Source organism: Phyllobates terribilis, unplaced genomic scaffold (genome assembly GCF_046119375.1).
Source record: "Phyllobates terribilis strain yellow unplaced genomic scaffold, ASM4611937v1 Scaffold_12__6_contigs__length_324123572, whole genome shotgun sequence".
Classification (NCBI taxonomy): Eukaryota; Metazoa; Chordata; class Amphibia; order Anura; family Dendrobatidae; genus Phyllobates; species Phyllobates terribilis.
This window is the reverse complement of record NW_027362772.1, coordinates 57,376,579-57,396,680: the sequence shown is the minus strand read 5'-3', so window position 1 is coordinate 57,396,680 and position 20,102 is coordinate 57,376,579.

Sequence of the window (20,102 nt, the reverse complement as noted above, 5' to 3'; positions counted from 1 at the left end):
CCCTGTCACTTGCCGTGAGTACCCGTCCTCTACCCAGAGACTGTCCCTGTCACTTGCCGTGAGTACCCGTCCTCTACCCAGAGACTGTCCCTGTCACTTGTCGTGACTACCTGCCCGTCTTCCCTGGGAGCCACCCGCTTCCTTACATGGACTGCCCCCTTGTATAGTTGCACAGAGATTCCACCTCCCAGACCCGTTACACCTGTGTTATACAGTTCAACTACCTTTTCCCGTAGATCCGTTTACAATTCTTTTGCCTTCCCCATGACTCACAATCCAGAAATCAGAGGCTGGATGAAAGATGCAAGAGTCTGTCTGGATCCCAGAAACTCACTCAGCTTTTATGCACACATACTGATTACAAGCAAACAGGTCACAGGTGAGGATGTTACCTTTAGTAGCCATTCAAACCCATTTGTGTCAAATTCTGTGCATGCTATCAGGCCAAAATCACCAGGGTATGTGAACTTTTGGTCAGGGTCATTTGGATGTTTTTGGTTGTCATTAAGATTTAAAAAGAGAAAACACAGTAGTTTGACAATAAATGGCTTCACCCAACCAATAACCATGAGTGGAGAAAACGTTTTTTGTTATCATTCATATTCTCTGAAACAAGACCAAGAAAGGAAAAATTCTGCCGGGGTATGTAAACTTTTGAGCACAACTGTAAATACAAGACCACCAATTGTATGGTAAAGCACGCTAATATCAGCGTATAATATAAGATAGTACACTTAATGTTATAGAAAGAGCTTGCATCACATTTTTGGTGCAAACTCAATGATAAATGTACCCTGGTGTTTACTAACCGCTAAACCAATGTTTTATTGCACCAACGGAGTGGAAGGGATTTTATGACATCTCATCCATACGCTGAGAAAATCCACGGCGTGAATTGACCGGCGCTGCGGATTTGACATCACGTGTCAATTTATGCTGTGGATATTCACCTTCGATTTCATCCTTTGCAATACAAAGGAACAGGTCAATGGTAAAGGTGCATCATTGCGTAGTAGTAAAAGCAGCAATATCTGCACAATATCTGGGTGGATATTACCACTGTTCATTTGCTGTGGGAATTCCATTGTAGAAATTAAGCAGCAAATACATTATGTGAATAGAGCCACTAATAGTGGTGGGGGTCCTAAATCAGTTATGTATGACACTGGAGTGAGAGCAAAATAGCTTTCCCTCACATCCCTTGTACACTTTTTACGGAAATCTTTCTGCCACCTATAAGGCCATAACTTTTTATGATGGGCCTCATTTTGTTAGTAGTGGAAGAAGAAAACTGAGTGATACAGGGAGAGGGGGCTCAGTGAGGGGTGATATAGGGGTAGGGGGTGCAGTCAGTCAGCGGTGAAAGAGGGGGGAGGGGGCACAGTCAATCAGGGGTGATACAGCGAGGGGGGGCTCAGTCAGTCAGGGGTGATACAGAGGGTGAGGGCTCAGTAAGTCAGGGGTGATACAAGGAGAGGGGGCTCAGTCAGTCAGGGGTGATACAGGAGGGGGCATAGTCAGTCAGGGGTGATACAGGGAGAGAGGAGGCTCAGTCAGTCAGGGGTGATATAAGGAGATGGGGCTCAGTAATTCAGGAGTGATACAAGAGGAGGGGGCACAGTCAGTCAGGAGCGATACAGGGGGAGGGGGCACAGTCAGTCAAAGATGATACACAGGGAATGGGTGCAGTCATTCAGGGGTGATACAGGGAGAAAATGCTCAGTCAGTCAGGGGTAATCCAGGAAGACGGGGCTCAGTCAGTCAGGGCTTACTCACTGCTAGGCTGGAGGGAACCCTCCTTCAATCATTGCAGCTGTAGTAGGGAGTCCTATAACTCCCTCTGCTGCTTACATTGTGGGGAAGAGGAGCGCGTGTTATGGATGACAGCACAGCTCATTATCTGAGCTTTGCTGTACAGCCGGGGAGAAGAGGACACAATGAAAGCTCACATTGATTGGCTGCCCTGCTTGTTCAACGCAGGGAAGAGCGGTGACATAAAAAGTAATCAGGGCGCAACAACACTTTGTTACTTACAAATAGTGAGCCGCAGTCTACAGCAGGCGAGAGTGTCTTCAATGCCGTCAGTGACGCGTGCAATGCTCTCCTGGGTTGTCTAACTCTGGGAGGAGCTGCAAGGAGTAGTGACGTAGAGGCTGGGAGAATGTCCTGCTTGCAGCTCCTCCCAGAGTTAGACAACCCAGGACAGCAGTGAGTGTATCAGACTGTGGCTCACTATTTGTAAGTAACAGAGCGGTTAGTATGCCTCTGGTGAGCCATTCTGACCCGGCATGTCCTCCTCTCCCACATATTACATATATAGCCAAGTTCCCCTCTCCCACATATAGCATATAGCATATATAGTCAAGTCCCCCTCCCCCACATATAGCATATATAGTCAAGTCTCCTTCCTCTATTTATAGCCTATATCCGGGGCTGGCTCCAGGTTTTTGTGGTCTTTGGGCGAAAGAGTCTCAGTGGGCCCCTTTAACACATACCACCATTGATGCACAGATACAGAGGAGAAATATAAGTATACAACACAGGGCCCAGCCTGTCCCCTCATGCTTCACATATGCAAACATGCACACGCACACAGGAGGCAGACATGCACGCACAGGAAGCAGACATGCACACGCACAGTAGGCAGACATGCACACACACACACAGTACGCAGACATGCGCACACACTCATGGTAAGCAGACATGCGCATGTACACACACAGTACGCAGACATGCGCACGCACACACGCGGTACGCAGATATGCACACACACACGATATGCAGACATGCGCACGCGCACACACGGTACGCAGACATGCGTATGCACAGGGTATGCAGACATGCGCACGCACAGGATACGCAGACATGCACGCGCACAGGATACGCAGACATGCACGCGCACATGGTACGCAGACATGGTACACAGATATAATACGTATGGTACAATACGCAGACACGACTGCCCTCCGGACATCTGTCATCAGTCTTCCCCAAGATTGTGGAGCCTACTGAAACAGACTAAGGAATCTTTTTAAATGCTTAGGAAGCCTTTGCAGGTGGTTTTTGTTAATTATTCTCATTTACTGAGATAATGACTTTTGTGTTTTCATTGGCTGTAAGCCATAATCATCAACATTAACAGAAATAAACACTTGAAATAGATCACTCTGTTTGTAATGACTCTATATAATAGATGAGTTTCACTTTTTGTATTGAAGAACAGAAATAAATTTACTTTTTGATGATATTCTAATTTTGTGAGATGCACTTGTATATATACTGTCATATTACACACATATCAATTTCATATGAAATAATATTTAAAAATGAAAACTGCTGCCACTCACAGTCTTCTGAGATCCAGGAAAGAGTCTGATGGCATTAGCTGCAGAAGATGGAGGAAGTCCGGGCAGCTGCTGCATGCTGGGCAATGACACCGCACCAATGACAGCCTAGCCTCATCAAACTCCTTCTGCAAGAGAGGGGTGATGGCGCTCAGACTGCTGGGGGAGTCATCTCCCCCGCCGTACCCGTGCTGTGGGGGAGGGGGCGAGGCTATGGAAGCTGGTCAGATTGCTCCTCTGCAGGAGAGGTGTCACTTACCACACTCATTAGCTATGCGCTGCCCAGCTAATCTGCTCCCATAGCAGCAGGCTCCCTCCCTCCCCTGCGGTGCTCCTGCTATGTGTCCAGTCAGAATGACACTGATTCCGGAGAGCTGTTACTGTCAGTGACACCTCTCCTGCACAGATGTTAGTCTGACTCCAACACCTAGCGCCAGCACAGCAGGGGAAGGAGGGAGCCTGCTGCTATGAATGCCATTAGCCGGGCAGTGCATCCCTTTGCTAGGGTATGTGGGGGAGGAGCCTTCTAACGCAGTCAGAGCTGGCCCTGCATCAGGGCCCACCGGAGGATTCACCGATTTCCTGGTGGGCTAGTCCGAGCCTGCTTGAATGTCAGACTAATTGCAATCATTTCTCTCCCATATAGGCTGAGTATTGAAACTGTCTGGTATTAATACTCAACTTCTTTTACTTAAAGTGAAGCTATCAGAAAATAAACTATTGTTTAAATCGGGTTTTTGTGTTAAACTTATTGTTTGGGGGCAATTTTTTTCCATATCACAGTGTGTACTATAAATAAAAACCACAAATCTTGCAATTTTCAAACCGACCACTTGGGCTTTTTTTTTACTTTAACTTCCTGTTGTTTCAGGAAACAACACATGTACATTAACCACAATGAAAAGATCCTATCTTTTATATTAAAGCATCTAATGAGCATATGCAAAGGTCATTGTGAAGGAAGAGGGAGCAGGGAAAGCTGTAACATTAGCTATTTTGATTGCTGGATCCTGTGTTATCAGCTGTGTTTCAGAGATGTTACCTCTCATTGCAATCCTGCCTCTGCTGATAAGGAGCCTGCTGAAAACTCTTCCTGAAAAGACAGAAAGTATGAGTCTAAAAAATCCCAAGTGGCCATTGTGATTTTTTTTCTTTTGTATTAAAGATCATCATATGAAAAAAAAAATGCCAACAATTTAAACAAAAATAATGTAACACAAACCTCTGAAACATACAATCAGTCATTTTCTGCTGATAGCTTTGCTTTAAATTAACACTAATCCTAAAAATAAATGTTCAAATAAAATAAGAAAATAATTGTTCTCTCCGCTTGTTAGTCTGCAGCATTTCCGGCCTGATCATGAAACTGTCTTGTAGAAATCCTGCAGAGAACACAAGCATCAATCTCTTGTCAATCAGTTCCATCTTTGGCTGCTGAAGCCCTGACCCTTGGACAAGGAGATGGTATGATATTTTGTCCTACTACAAACAGGGCAGAGGGGGGAGGCTCCTGCTGCAGACACTTGTCTTACACCAACACACAGAAAAGTAAGTAGAAGAATGGGAACATGGGTGAGATATTGAGACACACAGAGATATATTGTATGGAGGACCATGGGGGGATGCACTATATTGTATGGAGGACCATAGGGGTTGCATTATATTGTATGGCGGACCATGGGAGGTGCATTATATTGTATGGAGGACCATGGGTGTGCATTATACTATATGGAGGACCATGGCGAGTGCATTATATTCTATGGAGCACCATGGGAAGTGCATTATACTATATGAAGGATTATGAGGGGCGCATTATACTATATGGAAGGCTATGTGGGGTCATTATACTGTATGCAAGCAATTATACAGTGTGAACGTTTGAGTGGAGTCCATCATACTATGTGGAGGGCTGTGTGGGGACCATTATACTGTTTGGAGGGCTAGAGTGGGCCATTATACAATGTGGGGAGGTGTGCGGGCCATTATACATTGTGGGGCTATTATACTGTATGGAGGGCTGTGTAAGGAATCAAACCGTGTTGGGGTCACCATACTTTGCTTTGGGAGTTGAAGTTGGGTACAGCAGCATCATTATACTATTAATGTAGAGGAATTCACCATTGGGGTATCATACAGTGTTTGGGGGCACTTTTGTTGGTATGATACTTTATGGGAACAATGAAAGAGGAATCTAGGACTTCAGCATGAGGAAAATTACTATGTAAAGACTGGAAAGTTGTGAGATCTGCTGTTCTGTGACCCCCGACAAATATTATTATTTTTTTTTTGGGGGGAGGGGGGGAATTAAAAATTTTGCCATGGGGCCTGATGATTTCTGTGTACGTGTTACACGCACGCCGCTAGGTTCAGATAGGGGTGAGACAGGTTACATGAATTCTTTGGAATCCTGGGGGAACCGTTACTCAGGCGACCATAGACCGTGTGCTGTAGCTTCTCTCAGGCACACAGGGGTATTGACCTTCAGGAATAGGTTGTTTCACTTGCTGACCAGACACACTTGACAAGAGTCCTCATAAACGGTAGAACAGTAGCATTTAATAAGAAGCCACATAGCCAGTGCAAGCTAAGTCTGATGAGCAACAGGCTCTAGTGACAAACAGTACAGTTTCCTTAGCAGCACAGCAGTTCACAGTCTTCCCAGTAGTACAGGACAGCACAGTTCTAATGAAAAGGCACATTAATTAACACAGCATTCTTTACAGTACAGTGAGATGGAGGAGGCGGGAGGGATTGCTGAGGGAGATGATCCCTGTGACACCATTTCTTCCAGTCCTTATGACGCGCCCCCTGGGCCATGTTCAAGGGATACCCGGAGCCGGATGTGTATGGGGGTAGTAGTCCTTGTGGCGGTGACCCGGTCCGTGCCCAGGGTGTCAAACTAAGTGTGTGGCAGTCTTTGTAGATGTTGTTTAAGTGTCGACTACGCCACCCGTTGAGTGCGGCTTTGAAGCTGCCGCTGCAGAGCAGTCCGCTGAGGCCGGTGGTATATGTGCAGCAGTGATGGTATAACCCCCAACGGGAGGGGTATGGCCTCAGGGCAGCAGGTGTGGATGATGGGGGTTGTGATGATGCAGGAAGGAGAGGCAGAGTCAGGAGATGCAGTTTCAGGGTTTTTACTCACTGATGTTGCTTTAGTCACTCTGGCCTTGAGTGACCACCCGAGCCGTGCTGCGTCCACCAGGTGCGGGACTCGGCTAACCCCCAGGCAGTTCCGGAGCGTGGTCCTGAGCTTCCCTCTCACTCTCTTTCTCCTGGCCGTCCCCACCAGGGATCCACCTCTGTCCAGCTCCCTCGGGCCTCTTAGTGGTTGAACCTTCTCTGGCTTCCCTGGCCCTACTCGTGGTGTGCCTTCCTGGTGGATATGGTGAGGGTCGTGGCAAAACTTGCCCACGACCTCCGGTTCCTGGTTAAGGGTTACTTCTGCCTCCGCCAGCTTGGGATCCGGTGCCCTCTTCTGCCAACCCTTCACCCTTTCTGGTCTGATTCTGGGATCTTAGGGTTCCCTCTGTCTCTCTCTCTGGGTCCTTTCTTCCTCCTCTCTCTCTTCACTGCAGGCTTTGCTCTGGAGCTGGGCCCAGCCGGAGCCACAGCTCCCTGTCAGCCCTCCTGGCTGAGCTCCTCTGCTCTGCTCCTCCTCAGGCTCTCTGACAAAAGACCCTATTCTAAGATGGTGCCCACCTTATATACTCCCTCTATGTGTGAACCCAGGTGACCAGCACCCAATGGGCTCCTAGCTTTACCCAGACTACTCCCCCTATCTGCCCCTACACTACTGGGATGTTCCACCCCCCTCCCACTCCAGCCAGGGACAGACGCTGTCGTACCTGCACATATACTGGTGGGAGTACCGTTGTTCTGTCCCCCGGAAATGGGATGTATGTAGTGCATGTGTAGCACCCTGAGGATTCGGCTGCTACAGGGGTATTGCACCTCAAGCCAGAGGTGTGATATTCCACTCCCGGGTAAGGATGGAGTGTGGAACTGAGCTCAGTAGGCTGCATGCACTACATACATCCCATTTCCGGGGGACAGATCAATGGTACTCCCACTAGGTATATGTGCAGGTACGACAGTGTCTGTCCCTGGCTGGAGTGGGAGGGGGGTGGAACATCCCAGTAGTGTAGGGGCAGATAGGGGGAGCAGTCTGGGTAATGCTAGGAGCTCATTGGGTGCTGGTCACCTGAGCTCACACATAGAGGGAGTATATAAGGTGGGAACCATCTTAGATCAGGGTCAGACAGGCAGACAGCTACCAGTCAGTCGTTTGTAGAGGGTCAAGCAGTTCTGAAAGAAGAGAGAGAGGAGAAGAGAAGGACCCAGAGGGGAAGAAGAGGGAACCCCAAGAGCCCAAATACAACCAGAAGGGTGAAGGGTTGGCACAAGGGTACCGGATCCCAAGCTGGTGGAGGGCACTAATCCTCAGCCAGAGACCGGAGGTTGTGGGCAGGATCTGCCACGACCCCCCACTAAATCCACTGCGAAGGCACACCGAGTATAGGGTCAGGGAACCCAGAGACAAGGGTTTTACCAACAAGAGGCCCGAGGGAGCCGGACATAAGTGGATCCCTGGTGGGGAAGGCCAGAGAAAAGGAACGTCAGAAAGGGAGCTCAGGATCACGCTCCAGAATTACCTGGGGGTTGGCCGAGTCCAGGACCTGGTGGACGCAGCACGGCTCGGGCGGTCACTCAAGGCTGGAGTGACCAGCACAACAGCAGTAAGTAAAAACCCTGAACTGCACAGCCCGACTCTGAGTCTTATTACCATCCTCACTGCACCACCACAACCACCACCCTCTACAACTGACCCCCTGAGGCTATACCTCTCCCGTTGGGGGTTATACTACCAGAAGCTGCACACACACCACCAGCCTCAGCGGACCCTGCTGCAGCGGCGGCCGTATTGACCGCAAATCAACGGGTGGCGTAGTCGACACTAAAGAACATCCAGCAACATCTGTAGGACTGCCACACACTGAGCTTGACACCCTGGGCACGGACCGGGTCACCGCCACTCGGAGACTACAACCCCCATCTGATCCGGCTCCGGGTATCCCCCAAACAACACTGGCCCAGGGGGCGCGTCAACTTTGGCGTAGTCGGCAGGATCTCGTGCCCGCAACAACCGGGTACTGCGTGCCTGAAGAAAAGTTCACCGTTACCTCAAAAAGAAGTCTCCCGCCGGTTCCGGAGGGTCCCCACCAACGGACCCCATCACAGGTCGTTTCCCTCCGGTTGTCCGCCATTTGCAGCTTTTTCCCGCCATCCATGGAGTTTCCCGCCACTGGGAGACGATTCCCGCCATTTCCAAAGATTTCCCGCCTTGGAAGAGCGGACGCCATTATGGGCGTGCCAGAGGGTGGCAAAAGGCCACCTCCCATCGTGGGCCAGGTCGAAGAATGGCGCCAAAAGCGGAAACCGCGCCCACCAACAGAGACTGTGATGCTGGAAGTGTCCATCAGCGTGAGAGAACTGCCCCTGGAACTGACAATCACAAAGTTGCCCCGGGACCACCCTCAATGTGGGCGGAGACGGGACAAAGGAGCGAAGATGGGTGCAGCCTGGAGGAGTCTGGAGAGAGCGCACCCGGAGACAAGAAGTCTGGAGAGGAGTCCAGAGAAAGCGTACCCGGAGATGGAGGGAGAGACAGGCAGCACCGACCCAGTGGTCAGGAGCCTGCTGCAAGCAACAACCCCACTAGGCTTAGTGGAGATCCTAGCACAGCTCCCCCGAGACCGGGAGTGTGCACAGACCGCGCTGGAGGGCCTCGCACGGAGGATGGCCCAGGTGCAGCAAGACACGCTGACGGAGTGGAGCCGTGAGATGGCCCAGCAGACCGGAACCCGTCAGCGGAGCACGCCACCCGAGACGAGGAGACAGACCACCTCTGAGGATGGTGCAGGAGGAGTGAAGGCCGGAGACGGCGCCGAGGAGGGAGCTGAACGGACGGAGGCAGGTAAAGGGGACGTCTCTACCCCGAGCCGAGAAACCGTGTACCTGTCCCACCTCCCCGTCGCAGAGCCCGAAATTCCCCCTGCCGTGCCCGTCGCTGCATCGTCACCGTGCCGGACTAGGCCTCAAGTAGAAGCCGCGGCCGCGACCCCTGTGACGTCACACGCCTCGACCCTGAGCGCGACCAAACAGGAAATACCATCGGCCTGGTCGCAAGGTCTAGTACCTCCGGGCGCCGCAATTCCAACAGCGCCCCCTACCTCCGCGGAGCCACCGGCCTGGTCGCAGGGCCGAGTACCCCCGGGCGCCGCCGTCCTTACGGTGCCCTTTGCCTTTAGGGTGCCCCAAGCCTGGTCGCAAGGCCTGGTCAACCCGGGCGCCGCTACCATCAACGCGCCCTCAACATCTCGAGTGCCGCACCTGGGCGAAGATCTATTTGCCCAGCACACGTGCCCGGATGGGCAGCCCTTTGTATGGCCCCAGGAGTACTACCAACTGGAACTCCAAAGAGCAAGGCCCCTGTGCGAGCCCCTGATTCCGGCTCCGAAGCCCGTCAGGAGAACCCCGCTCCCGCTAGAAGAAGCACAATTCGAGTGGGACCCCACCGGAGGAGACCTCATGGGGTTCACTCAAGAAACGCGGGCAGCTGCAGCAGAGCGAGTGGAGTGCTGCCGCCAGCAGTTGGCAGCCTTTGAGCAAGAGCGGAAAGAGAGGCGGATCCGTGAGCAGCGGCTGCAGGAACAGAGCGCAGGGCAGAAGAGCCGGACCAGGAGGAACCCCCGTGCAGCTCATGGTCCCCGTACCACCGGGACTGTGATTAAATTCAACCTGCAGCATGGGTGGGGCTTCATAAGAGACCATCATACCCCCAGCGACGTCTTTGTAACCCGCAGAGACGTAGAAAGCCATCTGCCGGAGGGACACAGAGGTCGTGACCTGTACGTAGGGGACGAGGTCACGTTCACCCGGCACAAGTGTGCCAAAGGACCCTACGCCCTCCATGTGCATCGCCTGACGGAGGAGGAGCTACGGTGTGAGGAGGAGCAAGAGGACCCGGACGGGTCTGAAGACAAAGAAGGAGCAGGAGGACGCCGTCGTTAAAGTACGGTAAAGAGACTGTAAATAGTTACCCGTCGGGGTACAGTGAACTGTTGCTGCTTTAAATATGTCCCCGTTGGGACAAGTGTAAACTGTAACCCGTGTGTCCCTTAATCCCACTGACCGAGGACTGAGAGCGGTCATTCCTTCCTTATACCTGGCCGAGGACTGAGAGCGGCCACTTTCCCCCTGTATATAGTTGCGCTTTCTAAGGCGCCCCCTACTGGTTTTATAAGGAAACCGTTTTTCTACAAGAGACTGTCGCACTTAACCCGGTCACAAGTCGCACCGTGGCCGGAGGAGCAAGAGTGTTAACAAGAATATTGATATATATATAATGTTTTATATGTTATTGTTGTTATGAAAATTTGTATGTTTGATGTTTTTATTCTCTTACAGCCCGAGGACGTGCTGTGATTTACCAGGGGGGAATGTAGCACCCTGAGGATTCGGCTGCTACAGGGGTATTGCACCTCAAGCCAGAGGTGTGATATTCCACTCCCGGGTAAGGATGGAGTGTGGAACTGAGCTCAGTAGGCTGCATGCACTACATACATCCCATTTCCGGGGGACAGATCAATGGTACTCCCACTAGGTATATGTGCAGGTACGACAGTGTCTGTCCCTGGCTGGAGTGGGAGGGGGGTGGAACATCCCAGTAGTGAAGGGGCAGATAGGGGGAGCAGTCTGGGTAATGCTAGGAGCTCATTGGGTGCTGGTCACCTGAGCTCACACATAGAGGGAGTATATAAGGTGGGAACCATCTTAGATCAGGGTCAGACAGGCAGACAGCTACCAGTCAGTCGTTTGTAGAGGGTCAAGCAGTCCTGAAAGAAGAGAGAGAGGAGAAGAGAAGGACCCAGAGGGGAAGAAGAGGGAACCCCAAGAGCCCAAATACAACCAGAAGGGTGAAGGGTTGGCACAAGGGTACCGGATCCCAAGCTGGTGGAGGGCACTAATCCTCAGCCAGAGACCGGAGGTTGTGGGCAGGATCTGCCACGACCCCCCACTAAATCCACTGCGAAGGCACACCGAGTATAGGGTCAGGGAACCCAGAGACAAGGGTTTTACCAACAAGAGGCCCGAGGGAGCCGGACATAAGTGGATCCCTGGTGGGGAAGGCCAGAGAAAAGGAGCGTCAGAAAGGGAGCTCAGGATCACGCTCCAGAATTACCTGGGGGTTGGCCGAGTCCAGGACCTGGTGGACGCAGCACGGCTCGGGCGGTCACTCAAGGCCGGAGTGACCAGCACAACAGCAGTAAGTAAAAACCCTGAACTGCACAGCCCGACTCTGAGTCTTATTACCATCCTCACTGCACCACCACAACCACCACCCTCTACAACTGACCCCCTGAGGCTATACCCCTCCCGTTGGGGGTTATACTACCAGAAGCTGCACACACACCACCAGCCTCAGCGGACCCTGCTGCAGCGGCGGCCGTATTGACCGCAAATCAACGGGTGGCGTAGTCGACACTAAAGAACATCCAGCAACATCTGTAGGACTGCCACACACTGAGCTTGACACCCTGGGCACGGACCGGGTCACCGCCACTCGGAGACTACAACCCCCATCTGATCCGGCTCCGGGTATCCCCCAAACAACACTGGCCCAGGGGGCGCGTCACATGCAGCCTACTAAGCTCAGTTCCACACTCCATCCTTACCCGGGGGTGGAATACCACACCTCTGGGTCGAGGTGCAATACCCCTGTAGCAACCGAGTCCTCAGGGTGCTACATTCCCCCCTGGTAAATCACAGCACGTCCTCGGGCTGTAAAAGAGCAAAACATAAAACATACAAATTTTTGAAAGTGCACTTACATATAAAATATAACTTTCAACCCATCCCTTTATGGGAGGTACTTCTCTCTTAAAATGTTACAGACACATCATAAAATAATATTAACTCTTTCAGCATAATAAAACTTTTCATTTAAAACATTTTTGACCTCTGGCCACTTGTGCAAATTGTGACCAGGTAAGTGCCACAGTCTCTTGTAGAAAAAAAAACAGTTTCCTATAAAACCAGTAGGGGGCGCTTTAGGAAGCGCAACTATATACAATGGATATGGCCGCTCTCAGTCCTCGGCCAGTGGGGAATAGGGATGGCTGTTCACAGTCCTCAGCCTGTGGGGAGATGGGACACACTGGAACAGTTCACACTTGTCCCAACGGGGAACTCATTTTAATTAAGCAGCATGGCATATACCCTTACGGGTAACTATATACAGTTTCAGTTCACCTCTTAATGGTGACGATGCCCTCCTGCTCCTTCCTGAGGGTAGGCTTCAGACCCGTCCGGGTCCTCTTGTTCCTCCTCACACCGCAGCTCTTCTTCCGTCAGGCGATGTACATGAAGGGCATAGGGTCCTTTGGCACACTGGTGCTGGGTGAAGGTGACCTCGTCACCCAGGTACAGGTCACGACCACGGTGTCCCTCCGGTAGGTGAGACTCGACATCTCTGCGGGTTACAAAAACGTCACCGGGGGTTTTGTGATCCCTGATGAAGCCCCAACCGTGCTGCAGTTGGAATTTGATTACAGTCCCGGTGGCACGGGGACCGTGGGCTGCACGGGGGTTCCGTCGGGTCCGGCTTTTCTGCTCTGCACTCCGGATTTGCAGCCGCTCCTCGCGGACCCGCCTCTCTCTCCTTTCTCTGTCGAAGACCTCTAACTGCTGTCGGCAGCACTCTGCACGCTGGGCTGCGGCCGCCCGGGTCTCTTGGGTGAACCCGATGAGGTCTTCTCCAGTGGGGTCCCACGCGAACTGCGCCTCCTCCAACGAGAGTGGGGTGATCTTGGCGGGCGCCGGAGCCGGGATCAGGGGCTCATCCAGAGGCCGTTCCCTCCGGAGTCGGGGATTGACGAACTCCGGCGGCCACACAAAGGGCTGCCCATCCGGGCAAGTATGCTGGGTAAACAAGTCTTCTCCCAGGGGTAGCATGATGGAGGTTGCGGGCGCGATGATTGCCGCGGCGCCCGGGGGCACTCTGAATGTGAAGGGCACTGTGGAGATGGCTGCGCCCGGGGGTACTCTGCCCTGTGACCAGGCCGATGGCGCTTCCTGTTTGGTCGCACTCTGATTTGAGGCGCGTGACGTCACGGGGAGCGCGGCCGCGGCTCCTGCCGCTTGAGGCCTAGTTTGGAGCAGTGGCGGTGCAGCGACGGGCGCAGTGAACGGGATTTCGGGCTCTGCGACGGGGAGCTGGGGCAGGTTCTCGGCCTCCGGGTACGGGGTGTAGACGTCCCCATTACCTGCCTCCGTTACTTCAGCTCCCTCCACGGCGCCGTCTCCGGCCTTCGTCCCTCCTGCTCTTCCTTCAAGGGCAGGCGTGCTCCTCGCTGCTGGCGGTGTCTTTTGCTGGCGGGTTCCAGCCTGCTGGGCCATTTCTCTGCTCCACGCGGCCAGTACGCCTCGCTGCACTCGGGCCATCCTCTGAGCCAAGCCCTCCAGTGCGGTCCGTGCATGCTCCCGATCTCTGGGGAGCTGCGCCAGGTCTCCACCAGGCCTTCTGGGGTAGTCGCTTGCAACAGGCTCCTGACCACTGGGTCGGCGCTGCCTGCCTCTCCCTCCATCTCCGGGTGTGTTCTCTCTAGACTCCTCCAAGCTGCTCCCATCTTCTCTCTTTTGTTCTCTCTACGCCCATACTGAGGGCGGTCCTGGGGTAACTTGGTGATTGTCAGTTCCAGGGGCAGACCCCCCACGCTGACGGACATCTCAATCATTGCAGTCTCTGCTGGTGGGGGCGGTCTTCGTTTTTGGCGCCATTCTTGGACCTGGCCCACGATGGGAGGTGGCCTCTTGCCACCCTCTGGCACGCCCATAATGGCGTCCGCTCTGCCAAGGCGGGAAATCTTCTCAGATGGCGGAAACCGCTTCCCAATGGCGGGAAACTCTGTGGATGGCGGGAAAAGACTGCAGATGGCGGGCAAACGGCGGGAAACGATCCGAGATGGCGTCCGATGGCGGGGACCCTCCGGAACCGGCGGGAGACTTCTTTTTGAGGTAAATGCGAACTTTTCTTCAGGCACGCAGTACCCGGTGGTTGCGGGCACGTTATCCTGCCGACTACGCCAAAGTTGACGCGCCCCCTGGGCCATGTTCAAGGGATAACCGGAGCCGGATCTGTATGGGGGTAGTAGTCCTTGTGGCGGTGACCCGGTCCGTGCCCAGGGTGTCAAACTAAGTGTGTGTCAGTCTTTGTAGATGTTGTTTAAGTGTCGACTACGCCACCCGTTGAGTGCGGCTTTGAAGCCGCCGCTGCAGAGCAGTCCGCTGAGGCCGGTGGTATATGTGCAGCAGTGATGGTATAACCCCCAACGGGAGGGGTATGGCCTCAGGGCAGCAGATGTGGATGATGGGGGTTGTGATGATGCAGGAAGGAGAGGCAGAGTCAGGAGATGCAGTTTCAGGGTTTTTACTCACTGATGTTGCTTTAGTCACTCTGGCCTTGAGTGACCACCCGAGCCGTGCTGCGTCCACCAGGTGCGGGACTCGGCTAACCCCCAGGCAGTTCCGGAGCGTGGTCCTGAGCTTCCCTCTCACTCTCTTTCTCCTGGCCGTCCCCACCAGGGATCCACCTCTGTCCAGGTCCCTCGGGCCTCTTAGTGGTTGAACCTTCTCTGGCTTCCCTGGCCCTACTCGTGGTGTGCCTTCCTGGTGGATATGGTTAGGGTCGTGGCAAAACTTGCCCACGACCTCCGGTTCCTGGTTAAGGGTTACTTCTGCCTCCGCCAGCTTGGGATCCGGTGCCCTCTTCTGCCAACCCTTCACCCTTTCTGGTCTGATTCTGGGATCTTAGGGTTCCCTCTGTCTCTCTCTCTGGGTCCTTTCTTCCTCCTCTCTCTCTTCACTGCAGGCTTTGCTCTGGAGCTGGGCCCAGCCGGAGCCACAGCTCCCTGTCAGCCCTCCTGGCTGAGCTCCTCTGCTCTGCTCCTCCTCAGGCTCTCTGACAAAAGACCCTATTCTAAGATGGTGCCCACCTTATATACTCCCTCTATGTGTGAACCCAGGTGACCAGCACCCAATGGGCTCCTAGCTTTACCCAGACTACCCCCCCTATCTGCCCCTACACTACTGGGATGTTCCACCCCCCTCCCACTCCAGCCAGGGACAGACGCTGTCGTACCTGCACATATACTGGTGGGAGTACCGTTGTTCTGTCCCCCGGAAATGGGATGTATGTAGTGCATGCAGCCTACTAAGCTCAGTTCCACACTCCATCCTTACCCGGGGGTGGAATACCACACCTCTGGGTCGAGGTGCAATACCCCTGTAGCAACCGAGTCCTCAGGGTGCTACACTTATCTTTCTGCTTGACAATACTCTGCACTGCTAGTTTAGGAACTCTACCTGACCTGTGCTTAGCTTCACTCCTGACTTGAGTCCTTTTCACTTGCAGGGGCGCTTCTGTCAGAACCAGAACACACACACCACATTTCTCTTCGGCTCCAGCCAGACAGTAAACAACTTCCCCACAATCCCCCTGAGGCTCTGCTAAAACACTCCCCTTCTCCTGTGACTGTGTTAACCCTTCTAGTTGCTGGATGCTTCTGGAGCACAACACTTCCTGTCTCATGTGCTTGTGTTACTTCTAATAGTTTCTGAATTCTTTTAAATCAACAGCGCTACTTCTGCATGTCACACTCCGCAACAGCACTACTTCTGCATGTCACACACAGTATTACAGTCTCTTCAGTAGCATAATTCAGCATAGATTAGATCTCTTAGCAGCACACTTCTATGCATACACAACCACAAGCTTTTCCTTCACAAGGACACAATAGTACACAACATTCTTTATCCTGCATGGAGATGGAGGGGGGGGGGTTTGATGAGGGAGATGATCCCTGGGACACAATTCCTTCCAGCCCTTACCTTCCTGCCCGATAATACTCTGCACTGTTAGTCCAGGGAGTTTATCTGACCTGTGTTTATGTGTTTAGTTTCTCTCTTTCTATCAGATCTAGATAACACACCACCACCTTTCTCTTTGGCTTCAGTCAGACTACAATAACAAATTCCCCACAATCACCCTGGGCCTATGCTAAAACACTATCTGTCTCCTGTGGCTGTGTTATTTGTAGCAGTTGCTGGATGCTTTGGAAGCAACAGCACTACTTCTGCATGTCACACTCTTCCCTCCTTTTTGAATGTCGTTCTCCTCAACATTCGTCTTAATTAGTTAATCTGAACAATTCTGAGACAGTGGTGAAAGCTTAGTTACTATATATATAAATTTGTCATTATCAAATTGGTATAACATTTATAAACATTGATAATAACCTATTCTAACAACCTTTTTCTTGTAGGACTCCTGTAAGAAATAAACAATTGACACAATTAAAACAATCAGCATCTCTTCCGCTGGAGCTTTTCGTATGTCTTCAACCAGCTCTCTCTCTCACTAGGCCAAAACAAGTCTTTCCACCAGGCAACATTGCCCATACTGTCTCTCGGAGGTGAATACCACTCAAGTGGGATTACCTGGTCCGCAGGCAGAGATACCTGTTTCCAGTCGACAGTCCTTGGCACTTGACTCGGTTCTCCAAGTGTCTCATACGTCAGCATCACGGACCTCCTTACTTCTCGAGTCGACATCCTTCTGGAGGGTTGTTCCTCAGATACCACGGGTTCTTCGGTAACAGAAGTTTCTTCCACAACACTCATTTCCCGTGCTTCCTCAGATGCTCTTGGATCTGCCTCTGTAACTTTCCTTACTTCTCCTGAATCGCCTGTTTCCACATGGTCTGGTAATTCTACTCCTCTTGAGTGTCGATCAGTCTCTTCAGTGATCAGTATTCGATCATCAGATCTGAATTGGACTTCATCTGTACTCTTTGGTACAAACTTTGGAGCCTCAGGACTTAGTTCACTCTCTTGAGGGTGGTACGTCCCTCTCCTTGCCGGTCTGAGAAATACAACGGTGTGCTCTTGCTCATCGGAACTTCAAGGTCACTATCCACCTCTGGAGCTTCAGCCAGTGGTGGTCCCTTAGTTGATCTCGGTCGATGTCGGTCTGCTTCTGGAAAGTTTTGTTGTGGTGGGAGATAATCACAGGGTAGTAATAAATTCCGATGGACTATTCTGGTTTTCTTGTCCCCTCTTTCCAATCAGATTTCATACACTGGAATGTCATCAGCTTTCCTCTTTATGACCACATACACATTGTCCTCCCAGTACGAACAAAGTTTTCCTGGACCACCTTTCTCACGTACGTTCTTGACTAGCACCCGGCTTCCCGGTGCCATTTCTGCTCCATAACATTTTTGATCTTAGTACTCCTTACTCTTGCTCTGTCCTTGCGTAACCACTTTGGACGCTATGTTGTATGCCTCTGCCATCCATTCCTTCCATTTCCGAACGTACTCCAGATATGTTCTGTAAGTCTCTGACACCGGAGTATCGAACATGATGTCGATTGGAAGTCTTGGCGATTGTCCATACAATAGGAAGAAGGGTGAGTAACCCGTTGCATCGCTCTTTGTACAGTTATAGGCATGTACCACTTTTGACAGAGAACTTTTCAGTCTTTCTTCTCGTCAGCTGTAAAAGTGCGCAACATCGACAATAATGTCCGGTTAAAACATTCCACTTGTCCATTACCCTCTGGGTGATAGGACGTTGTGTGGGATCTCTGAATTCTACAGTACATTCCTAGCTTGGCAAAGAGCTGGTTCTCAAATTCTCTTCCTTGGTCATGGTGTAACCTCATAGGGAACCCAAACCTCAAAACAAAATCATTGAAGATCTTCCCTGTCGCTGTTCGACTAGCTTTATTGGCGGTGGCATATGATTGGGCAAATTGAGTAAAATGGTCCATCACCACCAATATGTATTCGTAACCACCCTTTCACGTCTGAAGATGTAGAAAGTCTATTGAGACCATCTCACACGGATAGGTAGTTTGAATGTTGCCCATAGGTACCAGGGTTTATGTGTTGGGATGTTTATCTTTCAGACACCCACACTCCCTGGTCACGTACCTCTCAATATCTCTCTGCATGTACGGCCAGAAGAAACGTTCACGAATCAAGTTGGTTGTCCTTTCCACTCCCAGGTGTCCCATGTTTTCATGGAGTTCTTTGAAGACCAACCTACGGAATACTCTGGGTAGTACCAACTGCCGGTTTTGCCCTCCTTTACGATACAGGATACCGTCTCCACTGAGGTAGAGCTTCGTCCATTCTTTAACTAAAACAGATACTCCCGTCTACTTGGAAACCGATTTTGGTCCACGTAAAGTAGTATTCTACCAATTATCTGATCTTCCTGTTGTGCTCTACAGATTTTTCCTTTAGGTAGTTGTTGAATGGACAGGGGGTGATCTTGTTCTCTCGCTTTTATGGTGTTTTCCACCGTCAACAGACACCACAATGGTGTGTCTTCCTCTTGATAAGCTTGCACTGCTTGGGTAGTGCTCTCAATTGCTTCCAGACTGACTTCCTCCGAGCATTCTTGCATGAACTCCTCAGGCTCTGGTGGCATTCTTGACAATCCATCAGCATCCGCATTGTATTTTCCTGGCCTGTACTTAATGCTGAAAATGAAGTCAGATAGTTTAGCGACCCATCTCTGACCCGTTGCATTCAGTTTGGCTGTAGTAATAGTAAGGACATAGGTCAAAGAGTTGTTGTCAGTGTTTACCTCAAACTCTTTGCTGTAGTAGAGATAATCTCTAAATCGTTCACAGATAGCCCATTTCAATGCCTGGAACTAAAATTTTCCGGAATGTAGATGGTTATTATTCTCGGCGTCTGTCAACGTTCTAGAACTGTAACTGATAACTCTCAATTTTCCATTGATGCTGATACAGGGAAGCTCCCAGTCCAACTTGAGAAGCGTCACAGTGAAGAACAAATGGTAAGTTGAAATCAGGATATCCCAAGATGGATGGTTTTATCAGGTAGTCTACTAGTTCTTCCAATACCTCCAGGTGGTCTGCTGTACACAGAATGGGTTGTTGGGATGAAACGTCATTGTTTCTTTTAAGCCCTGTCCTACTCGCGTTCTTCTTTTTCTCCATGGGTGTTGTTTACTCTGTCGTATCCCCCAAGGAGAGGTATAGCGAGGTGGCAATCCTGGAGAAGTTCTGAAATAAGTATGATAGTAGGCGAGGTCATCTTGCGGCTGCTCGCAGTAGAAGGACCCCGACCGGCGGCGCTGCTGACCTCCATGCGGCTACCGTCGAGAGATCAGTGGCCCGTGACCAATCAGCGATATTGACGCCAAATTTAAACACTGCTTTGATAATTGGTCGCGGTCGCCGGTCGCAACCAATCAGCGATATTGCAGCCAAATTTAAACACCGCTTGGCTGATTGGTCGCAACCGCCAACCGCGATCAATCAGCAATATTGGCGCCAAATTTAAACACTGCTTTGCTGATTGGTCGCGGTTGCCGGCCGCGACCAATCAGCGATATTGCAACCAAATTTAAACACCGCTTGGCTGCTTGGTCGCGACCAAACAGCGATTTTGGCGCCAAATTTAAACACGCTCTCCGGTCCTCCCTAACGCGGTTTGGTGATTGGTCGAGGCCACCGCCAAATTTAAACACCGCTTGGTTTATTGATCGCTGTCGGCGGTTGCGACCAATCAGCAATATTGGCGCCAAATTTAAACACCGCTTGGCTGATTGGTCGCGGTCGCCGGCTGCGACCAAACAGCGATTTTGGCGCCAAATTTA